Source organism: Rutidosis leptorrhynchoides, chromosome 2 (genome assembly GCF_046630445.1).
Source record: "Rutidosis leptorrhynchoides isolate AG116_Rl617_1_P2 chromosome 2, CSIRO_AGI_Rlap_v1, whole genome shotgun sequence".
Taxonomy (NCBI): Eukaryota; Viridiplantae; Streptophyta; class Magnoliopsida; order Asterales; family Asteraceae; genus Rutidosis; species Rutidosis leptorrhynchoides.
In genome coordinates, this window is record NC_092334.1 from 362073804 (window position 1) to 362085997 (window position 12194).

The window sequence follows — 12194 nt, forward strand, 5'->3', positions numbered from 1 at the left end:
TAATACTACGTAAATATTTATATTTATATTTTAATTTTAATTTTAATTTTAATTATAATTCTAATAATAAGGGTATGTTAGCGAATATTGTAAGGGTGTAAGTCGAAATTCTGTCCGTGTAACGCTACGCTATTTTTAATCATTGTAAGTTATGTTCAACCTTTTTACATTAATGTCTCGTAGCTAAAATTATTATTATGCTTATTTAAAACAAAGTAATCATGATGTTGGGCTAATTACTAAAATTGGGTAATTGGGCTTCGTACCATAATTGGGGTTTGGACAAAAGAACGACACTTGTGGAAATTATACTATGAGCTATTAATGGGATTTATATTTGTTTAACTAAATGATAGTTTGTTAATGTTAATATAAAGATTTACAATTGGGCGTCCCTATAAATTACCATATACACTCAATCGGACAAGATGGGCGGGGTATTTATATGTACGAATAATCGTTCATTTAACCGGACACGGGAATGGATTAATAGTCACTAGAATAATTAAAACATGGGTGAAATTATGTACAAGGACACTTGGTATAATTGATAACAAAATATTAAAACCTTGGGTTACACTCAGTCGACATCCTGGTGTAATTATTAAACAAAGTATTAAAATCTTGTTACAGTTTAAGTCCCCAAATAGTTGGAATATTTAACTTCGGGTATAAGAATAATTTGACGAGGACACTCGCACTTTATATTTATGACTGATGGACTGTTATGGACAAAAACCAGACGGACATATTAAATAATCCAGGACAAAGGACAATTAACCCATGGGCATAAAACTAAAATCAACACGTCAAACATCATGCTTACGGAAGTTTAAATAAGCATAATTCTTTTATTTCATATTTAATTTCCTTTATTTTATATTTAATTGCACTTCTAATTATCGCATTTTTATTTATTATTATTGTATTTAATTGCACTTTTAATTATCGCAAGTTTATTTTATCGCATTTTTATTAATCGCAATTTCATTATCGTTATTTACTTTATGCTTTAATTTAAGTCTTGTATTTATTTTTAATATTTTACATTTGGTTTTAACTGCGACTAAAATTTTAAAATCGACAAACCGGTCATTAAACGGTAAAAACTCCCCTTTATAATAATAATATTACTTATATATATATTTGTATTTTTATAAAAGTAAACTAATATAGCGTTAAGCTTTGTTTAAAAAGATTCCATGTGGAACGAACCGGACTTACTAAAAACTACACTACTGTACGATTAGGTACACTGCCTATAAGTGTTGTAGCAAGGTTTAAGTATATCCATTCTATAAATAAATAAATATCTTGTGTAAAATTGTATCGTGTTTAATAGTATTTTCTGCAAAAATATAAGCTATTTTATATACTACTCTGCTAAAACATCAATGACTACTTCCCATCCTTGGTCTTGTGGAACATAACCGTAATGGCCGTTGATAAGACAGCGTGTTGTAACGTCGTCAAAGGGACGAGGGTTACGTAATGTCCAACAGTCCCGTAACAATCTAAAAACCTCATTTCTTACCCCAATTACCGACTTCGTCACTTGTGGGAACGTTTTGTTTAATAGTTGTAGCCCGATGTTCTTGTTCTCACTTTGGTTAGAAGCGAACATTACTAACCCATAAGCATAACATGCTTCTTTATGTTGCATGTTAGCCGCTTTTTCTAAATCACGGAGTCCTATATTCGGATATATTGAGTCAAAATAATTTCTTAACCCGTTGCGTAAACTAGCATTTGGGTTCCCCGTAATATATGCGTCAAAGTAAACACATCGTAACTTATGGATTTCCCAATGTGATATCCCCCATCTTTCGAACAAAAGCCTTTTATAAACCAAGGCATTCTTGGAACGTTCTTCGAATGTCTTACAAACTGATCTCGCCTTAAATAGTTGTGCCGAGGAATTCTGACCGACTCTAGACAAGATTTCATCAATCATGTCTCCGGATAGGTCTCTTAAAATATTGGGTTGTGTATCCATTTTGTATTTTTAAACTGTAAAATAGACAAGAGTTAGATTCATAAAAAAAAAATACTTATTAATACAAGCAATTTTTACATATATCATAAAGCATAAGCACACTATATTACATATATTACACCACACGAATACAACTATCTTATTCCGACTCGCTCATTTCTTCTTCTTCGGTTTTGGTTCATTTTACCAAGTTTCTAGGGATATATGATGTTCCCCTAATTTGAGCCGTCATTTTCCACATTGGTTTAGAAAAACCTGGTGGTTTAGAGGTTCCCGGGTTATTGTCACAACTTAAGAAATACGGGTGTTGACGATACATATAAAGTTCATCGGGTTTGGAATCAAATTTCTCTATTTTTATGCCCTTTCCCTTATTGTTCTCTTCTGCCTTATTAAATTGTGTTGGGGTAATTTCTATAACATCATCGGAATCCTTGTCGGGATTCGATTCATCGGAGAATTGGTAATCCTCCCAATACTTTGCTTCCTTGGCGGAAACACCATTGACCATAATTAACTTTGGTCGATTGGTTGAGGATTTTCTTCTACTTAACCTTTTATTATTTCCCCCCACAGGTTCTATTTCTTCTTCCGGTTCCGATTCTTCTTCCGGTTCCGATTCTTCTTCCGGTTCCGACTCTTCTTCCGGTTCCTCTTCGGGAACTTGTGAATCAGTCCACGAATCATTCCAATTTACATTTGACGCTTTATTATTATTAGGTGAGTCAATAGGACTTGTTCTAGAGGTAGACATCTATCACATAATATTCACATGTAAAATATATATAGTTTCCAACAAAATTTGTTAAGCAATCATTTTTCAAGTAAACACGGTCGAAGTCCAGACTCACTAATGCATCCTAATAAACTCGATAAGACACACTAATGCAAAATTCTAGTTCTCTAAGACCAACGCTCTGATACCAACTGAAATGTCCCGTTCATATTGATTATAAACGTTCCATATTAATTGATTTCGTTGCGAGGTTTTGACCTCTATATGAGACGTTTTTCAAAGAATGCATTCATTTTTAAAACAACCATAACCTTTATTTTATTAATAAAGGTTTCAAAAGCATTACGTAGATTATCAAATAATGATAATCTAAAATATACTGTTTACACACGACCATTACATAATGGTTTACAATAGAAATATATTACATCGACATATGTTTCTTAAATGCAGTTTTTACACAATATTATACAAACATGGACTCCAAATCTTGTCCTTATTTTAGTATGCAACAGCGAAAGCTCTTAGTATTCACCTGAGAATAAGCATGCTTTAAACGTCAACAAAAATATTTTTGAGTTATAGGTTTAACCTATATATATATATATATATATATATATATATATATATATATATATATATATATATATATATATATATATATATATATATATATATATAACAATAGACCACAAGATTTGATATTCCAATACACATCCCATACATAGAGATAAAAATCATTCATATGGTGAACACCTGGTAATCGACATTAACAAGATGCATATATAAGAATATCCCCATCATTCCGGGACACCCTTAGGATATGATATAAATTTCGAAGTACTAAAGCATCTAGTACTTTGGATGGGGTTTGTTAGGCCCAATAGATCTATCTTTAGGATTCACATCAATTAGGGTGTCTGTTCCCTAATTCTTAGATTACCAGACTTAATAAAAAGGGGCATATTCGACTTCTATAATTCAACCATAGAATGTAGTTTCACGTACTTGTGTCTATTTTGTAAATCATTTATAAAACCTGCATGTATTCTCATCCCAAAAATATTAGATTTTAAAAGTGGGACTATAACTCACTTTCACAGATTTTTACTTCGTCGGGAAGTAATACTTGGCCACTGATCGATTCACGAACCTATAACAAATATGTACATATATATCAAAGTATATTCAAAATATATTTACAACACTTTTAATACATTTTGATGTTTTAAGTTTATTAAGTCAGTTGTCCTCGTTAGTAACCTACAACTAGTTGTCCAACGTTAGATGTACAGAAAAAATTTGATATATATTATCTTGAATCAATCCACGACCCAGTGTATACACGTCTTAGGCTAGATCACAACTCAAAGTATATATATTTTTGGAATCAACCTCAACCCTGTATAGCTAACTCCCACATTACTGCATATAGAGTGTCTATGGTTGTTCCAAATAATATATACACATGGGTCGATATGATATGTCAAAACATTTGCATACGTGTCTATGGTATCCCAAGATTACATAATATATTAGAATACATGTATAATACAATATAAGTTAGCTAGGATATGATTAATATAGATTTGTTACCAATTTTCACGTTGCTACAACAAGAAAAATTATCCAATCTTGTTTTACCCATAACTTCTTCATTTTAAATCCGTTTTAAGTGAATCAAATTGCTATGGTTTCATATTGAACTCTATTTTATGAATATAAACAGAAGAAGTATAGGTTTATTGTCAGAAATATAAGTTACAAGTTGTTTTTGTAAAGGTAGTCATTTCAGTCAAAAGAACGACGTCTAGATGACCATTTTAGAAAACATACTTCCACTTTGAGTTTAATCATGATTTTTGGATATAGTTTCATGTTCATAAGAAAAATCATTTTCCCAGAAGAACAACTTTTAAATCAAAGTTTATCATAGTTTTTAATTAACTAACCCAAAACAGCCCGCGGTGTTACTACGACAGCGTATGTCCGGTTTTACAGTGTTCTTCGTGTTTCCAGGTTTTAAATCATTAAGTTAGCATAAACATGTGTTTAGTTGATTTTAAAAGTCAAGTTAGAAGGATTAACTTTTGTTTGCGAACAATTTTAGAATTAACTAAACTATGTTCTAGTGATTACAAGTTTAAACCTTCGAATAAGATAGCTTTATATGTATGAATCTAATGATGTTATGAACATCATTACTACCTCAAGTTTTCTGGATAAAGCTACTGGAAATGAGAAAAATGGATCTAGCTTCAAAGGATCCTTGGATGGCTTGAAAGTTCTTGAAGCAGAATCATGACACGAAAACAAGTTCAAGTAAGATTTTCACTCGAAATAAGATTGTTATAGTTATAGAAATTTAATCAAAGTTTGAATATGAGTATTACCTTGTATTAGAAAGATATCTTACTATAAATAAGAAAGATTTCTTGATGTTGGATGATCACTCTACAAGATTGGAAGTAAGCTAGCAAACTTGGAAGTATTCTTGATTTTATGAAACTAGAACTTGTAGAATTTATGAAGAACACTTAGAACTAGAAGATAGAACTTGAGAGAGATCAATTAGATTAAGAAAATTGAAGAATGAAAGTGTTTGTAGGTGTTTTTGGTCGTTGGTGTATGGATTAGATATATAGGATATGTAATTTTGTTTTCATGTAAATAAGTCATGAATGATTACTCATATTTTTATAATTTTATGAGATATTTCATGCTAGTTGCCAAATGATGGTTCCCACATGTGTTAGGTGACTCACATGGGCTGCTAAGAGCAGATCATTGGAGTATATATACCAATAGTACATACATCTAAAAGCTGTGTATTGTACAAGTACGAATACGGGTGCATACGAGTAGAATTGTTGATGAAACTGAACGAGGATGTAATTGTAAGCATTTTTGTCAAGTAGAAGTATTTTGATAAGTGTATTGAAGTCTTTCAAAAGTGTATGAATACATATTAAAACAATACATGTATATACATTTTAACTGAGTCGTTAAGTCATCGTTAGTCGTTACATGTAAGTGTTGTTTTGAAACCTTTAGGTTAACGATCTTGTTAAATGTTGTTAACCCATTGTTTATTAAATCAAATGAGATGTTAAATTATTACATTATCAAGATATCATGATGTAATAATATATCTTAATATGATATATATACATTAAATGTTGTTACAACGATAATCGTTACATATATGTCTCGTTTCAAAATCATTAAGTTAGTAGTTTTTACATATATAGTTCATTGCTAATATACTTAATGATATGTTTACTTATCATAATATCATGTTAACTATATATATATATCCATATATATGTCATCATATAGTTTTTACAAGTTTTAACGTTCGTGAATCGCCGGTCAACTTAGGTGGTCAATTGTCTATATGAAACCTATTTCAATTAATCAAGTCTTAACAAGTTTGATTGCTTAACATGTTGGAAACACTTAATCATGTAAATAACAATTTCATTTAATATATATATAAACATGGAAAAGTTCGGGTCACTACACTATCTTCAAGTTCTAAGTGTTCTTCATAAATTTCATAAGTTCTAGTTTCATAAAATCAAGAATACTCCCAAGTTTGCTAGCATACTTCCAATCTTGTAAAGTAATCATCTAACTTCAAGAAATCTTTCTTATTTACAGTAAGATATCTTTCTAATACAAGGTAATACTCATATTCAAACTTTGATTCAATTTCTATAACTATAACAATCTTATTTCTAGTGAAAATCTAACTTGAACTTGTTTTCGTGTCATGATTCTGCTTTAAGAACTTTCAAGCCATCCAAGGATCCTTTTGTTGGAATTTAACATTTTAACAAGTGACATGTCCATGTAGTTTACACAATCATAAAACCAATTTTAAGATAGTTAAAGCAAGCGGAAGCATTAATAGAACAAGTATATTTGTTAAGCCATTTTGTTAAATCCCATATTAATATCAAGTCATGAATCATATGCTTACAAATACAACAAGATTAGAAGAGTGTTTATACCTCCTCTAAGATAGTAGAGGGCTGAATTTTGGACAGCAGAAATGTAGAAGGAGATGATGCAAAATGAGCTTCTAACTTGAAGCCTCAAGTGTGTAATACCCCAAGCTTTTGATGCACCAACACAACCTTTTTTTTGTTAGGACTTTAGACACTTGAACACTTGATTTTTACAAGAAAAATGCTCTCTCTTTTGTGCTAAAACAGTTCGGCCAGATTAAAGAATGGGGAGCTAAAATTGCAGTTTTTTTTGAGCACTTATCACTTGTAAACATGAGTCAAACCTTGGTTAAAAGGAACCTTGCATGTCCTTAAGGAGTGTGTACATGGAAAGCAACAAAAGAGCATGTGTTTTCATTCTTGGAGACCCAAAATTCTGCACACACATGATCTTATATAATAATACTTGTAAGTTTATAAAAGTTTATAAACTTGTTATAAACTTATGTATTATTTTGTTACTTATACATTTTATAAAACCTTTTATAAAATATAACACAATATAATCATTTAAACCTATAAACAATTATATATAAATTATCCAAATAATTTATCTCAAGTGATAATATTTTAGAAACCCGATTTTCTAAAATCCAAGTGTCGCGTATTTGTTTAATGATCTAATCGTCAAGATCAAATACGTATAAGGTGTTGGTAAGCTTGTTATTGGGTATGACCCGACTTGGATCATAACATGTTGGCCACATTAATTTAATATGACTCTCGGGCATATGAAATACCTTCAATCTCCCACTTGCAAGAGAAACATAAGAAATTAATGCAAGTGATGGATACCACCTAACGACCATCCATCACCCCCAGTATGTTATGACTTTGTGCCATTCAATAACATCATCCCTTTCGAGTTCCCATCTCGAATATGAATAGGTGAATCTTTCATTATTTCCTTTCGTCCTAGATGTCATGTTAAATCCAAGAGACACAGAGTGATCACTCTCTTCTAGATTTAACTTTATCAGGCCTTAGACATCTGACTCTCAACGAATAAGAGGGACAAATTCCATCTTGACTACATACGTCCTAAATATGTACCTTGCATTGTACCTTAGCTCTTCCTTATGAGCTACTATATTTCAGAATAGCGAAGGAAAGAATCAAGGCACAATACTTGGTAAATATTTGAACCCAATATGTATCTCAGGTCAGAGGATACAATGATATTCGCCTTTACTCAAGATTACATGTGATCAACCACAAAGGCTCCATTTAGCAAATCTTGAGGGCGGGTCTTCCAATATTTGCATCCCACAAATATCTATGAACCTTGGTAGCAACCTTGCCCTACATTCAGTCCATGAATGTATACCAATCCAAGTTCATAATAGTCTAAACCTCACACTTGTTCCCACGAATGTGATCAACTACGGAATTTAGAATAATTACTTATTCATGGATAAAATATGCAAAATAGGAACATGACTCAAAATAAATTAATACCATAATTATATTAATGAGTTTGAACAATTTCGTTCCGTTACAATACTTAAAACAGATCATGACCAATCACTAGAATATCGAAGCCCTAATGCACAAACATGTCATGTATGTTTTGATCCATGTAAGAGTTTCGTGAGAGGATCTGCTATATTAAGATCTATGTGAACTTTGCGAATACATATCTTTCCCTTTTCAACTTCATCCCTTATGTAGTTGAATCTCCGCTTAATGTGACTGGTCTTTTGGTGAGCACGAGGTTCTTTGATTTGAGCAATCGCACCCTCGTTGTCACAAAAAATCTCAAGAGGGTCCTGAATAGAAGGGACTACTCCTAAGTCGTCGATGAATTTCTTCATCCATGCAGCTTCTTGAGCTGCCAATGAGGCGGTAATGTACTCCGACTCTGTAGTGGATAATGCAACAACATCCTGTTTTGAACTCTTCCAAGAGACCGCGCCTCCATTTAACGTGAAGACATAACCGGACTGTGATCGAGAATCATCTCGATCAGTTTGGAAACTCGCGTCCATGTAACCCTTTACAGCAAGTTCCTCCTCACCAGATCCATATATCAGAAACATATCCTTAGTCCTCCTAAGGTATTTCAATATACTTTTAACCGCAATCCAATGACTATTTCCTGGGTTATTCTGGTATCTAATTGTCAAGCTTAGGACGTATGACACATCCGGTCTAGTGCATATCATTGCATACATGATTGACCCAATAGCAGATGCATAAGGGACTCTCTTCATTCTCTCTTGTTCATCTTTCATGGTAGGGCACTGAGATGAACTAAAAGGCGTTCCTCTTTGAATAGGTACCAAACCACACTTAGAGTTCTCCATCTTGAACCTTTTCAAGACCTTTTCAATGTATGCACTTTGATTCAAACCTATCAGTTTCTTGGATCTATTCCTGTAGATCCCAATCCCCAAAACGTATTGTGCTTCTCCAAGATCCTTAATGGAGAAGCATTTACTTAGCCAAGTTTTAACTCCTTGCATTGCCGGAATATCATTTCCAAATAACAATATATCATTCACATATAGTACAAGGAACATGATAGTGCTCCCACTAGATTTCTTATATACACAAGCTTCATCACCATTTTTAATGAAGCTAAATTTCTCGGCTTCCTCATTAAAACGATGATTCCACATTCTAGATGCTTGTTTCAATCCGTATATTGACTTCTTTAACTTGCATACCTTTTTAGGATATTTCGGATCAACAAAACCTTCAGGCTGAACCATATAGATATATTCCAAAAGATATCCATTTAGGAAAGCAGTCTTGACATCCATTTGCCATATTTCATAATCATAATGAGCAGCAATGGCAAATAATATCCTAATAGACTTTAGCATTGCCACAGGCGAAAAAGTTTCATCATAGTCAACCCCTTGAGTTTGAGTGAAACCTTTTACTACAAGTCTAGCTTTATATGTATCCAAGTTTCCATGTATGTCGGTTTTCATTTTGAAAAGCCATTTACAATCAACTAGCCTTGAGCTAGTAGGTTGTACAACCAGTTCCCAAACTTGGTTGTCATACATGGATTGCATCTCAGCGTTCATGGCTTCCTGCCATTTATCCTTATCAATCCTTGATAAAGCATCTTGGTAGTTTGTTGGTTCATTCAAATCAACCACATAGCAACCATCCATGAGAAACCCATATCTCTCAGGAGGATTACTAATCCTACCAGATTTGCGAACGTTTTGTGTATTTTTATCATCCATTTGATCGCTTTCAACATTTTCATGTTGAGTGCTAGTATCAACCAATTGTGTATCATCTACTTGATCTCGAACCTCCTCAAGATCTATCTTCCTTTCACTATCACCTTCCATTAGGAACTTAGTTTCAAGGAATTCAGCCTTCTGAGCAACAAATATATTCTGTTCGGAAGGATCATAGAAATAATATCCCATATTATCCTTGGAATATCCTATGAAGATACACTTTGTGGATCGAGCATTTAACTTATTAGGGACGTAACGCTTAGGGTAAGCTTCACATCCCCATACCTTTAAGTATGATAGAGATGGAGGTTTTCCAAACCACATCTCATGAGGTGTTCGTTCCACTTTCTTGGTTGGGGCCATATTTAAAATACGAGCTGCGGAGCATAGACAATAACCCCAAAATGATAGAGGTAACGAGCTTCTAGCCATCATAGATCGAACCATATCCATTAGGGTTCGGTTCCTCCTTTCGGAAACTCCATTCAGTTGGGGTGTTCCAGGAGGAGTGAGTTGCGAGATAATCCCACAACTTCTAAGATGATCTTGGAAAGCATCGCTTAGGTATTCACCTCCTCTATCGGTACGAAGTACCTTGATTGTCTTATTGAGTTGATTTTGTACTTCGTTTTGATACTCTTTGAATGCTTCAAAAGTTTCGTCCTTATGTCTTAACAAGTAGACATATCCGAAACGACTGAAGTCATCAATGAAAGTAATGAAGTATCTTTCACCATTCCTAGTTATGGGTTCAAAGGGTCCACATACATCCGAATGTATTAATCCCAATAAGTCCTTAGCCCTTTCATAGGTCCCTTTGAAAGGTGCTTTAGTCATTTTGCCTTGTAAACAAGACTCACATACATTAAACGAGTCTAGTTCATTTTATTTCAAAAGTCCATTCTTTTGAAGTGTATGCATTCGGTTCTTGTTTATGTGACCAAGGCGACAATGCCATAAGTAGGAATCACTCAAATCCTTTTTGAGTTTCTTGGTGTTTGCATGGTATATTGAGCTATTGTATGCTGCGTCATCATGAACCAATTCATAAATACCATTCGAAGGCGAAGCCTTAAAATAGAACACATTATTTAAAGAAACATGGATATCATCATTAATGAAATTAAGATTAAAACCACATTGTTTCAAACGGGATACAGAAATAATGTTTCGTGATAAATCGGGTGCATACAAAACATTTTTCAAAATAAGCTCCAAACCACTTGGTAGCTTCAAAACAAAGTCTCCTTGAGCTTTCACTTGCACCCTTGCTCCATTTCCCATGAAGAGACTTGTTGTTCCCGTATCCTGATCACTTCTTTTAAACCCCTCCAAAGAATTGAAAATATGAGTTCCACATCCTGTGTCTAATACCCATGTATTAGAAGAAGTAATACTAAGCTCAATGTATACCATATATACATTACCTGAGGTTTGCCATGCATCCCTCTTTTCCTTCAACTCCTTAAGGTAGACCAGGCAGTTTCGTTTCCAGTGACCCATTTCACCGCAACAGAAGCACGGATCTTCCGTGGGGTTTGCTATACCGGTAACCTTTTGCTTTTTGTTGTTGTTGGTTAGGGTAATCATCTTCCCCTTTCCCTTGCCCTTTTCCTTGCCCTTGCCTTGGTAGGCGGGTCCTTTCCTCTTAGCCGCCTTCGGCTTAGAAGTGTTTTTGGACCCGCCTTCATTGATCATAAACATGGGTGAAGCCCTTTTACCCATGCTTTCTTCGGCCGTCTTAAGCATGGCATGTAATTCGCCAATGCTTTTATCCCAACCATTCATGTTATAATTTAACACGAATGTGTCAAACCTCTTTGACAATGAGTTAAGGATAAGGTCCATGGCTAATTCATTAGACACGTTGTAATTAAGACGGTTTGCTCGATCAATTAGGCTTTTCATCTTAAGGACATAAGATGAAACGGATTGGGTGTCGTCCATCCGACATGCATGAAGCGCTCGGACCGTTTCAAAGCGCTCGACACGAGCTTGTTGAAGGAACATCTCCTTTAACTGTGTGATCATGTCATATGCACTATGATGTTCAAAATCCTTTTGGAGTTCGGGTATCATAGTCCCAAGCATGAAGCAAGAAACTTGCAACGAATCGGTGCAATATTTCTCCCAATAAGCCATGCCTTCCGTATCATCCTCATCCGATTGATCGGGAATGGGGTCTTCCAACACATACGCCCTATCCTCTAGTTTGAGGACAATTCTTAGATTACGGAATCAAT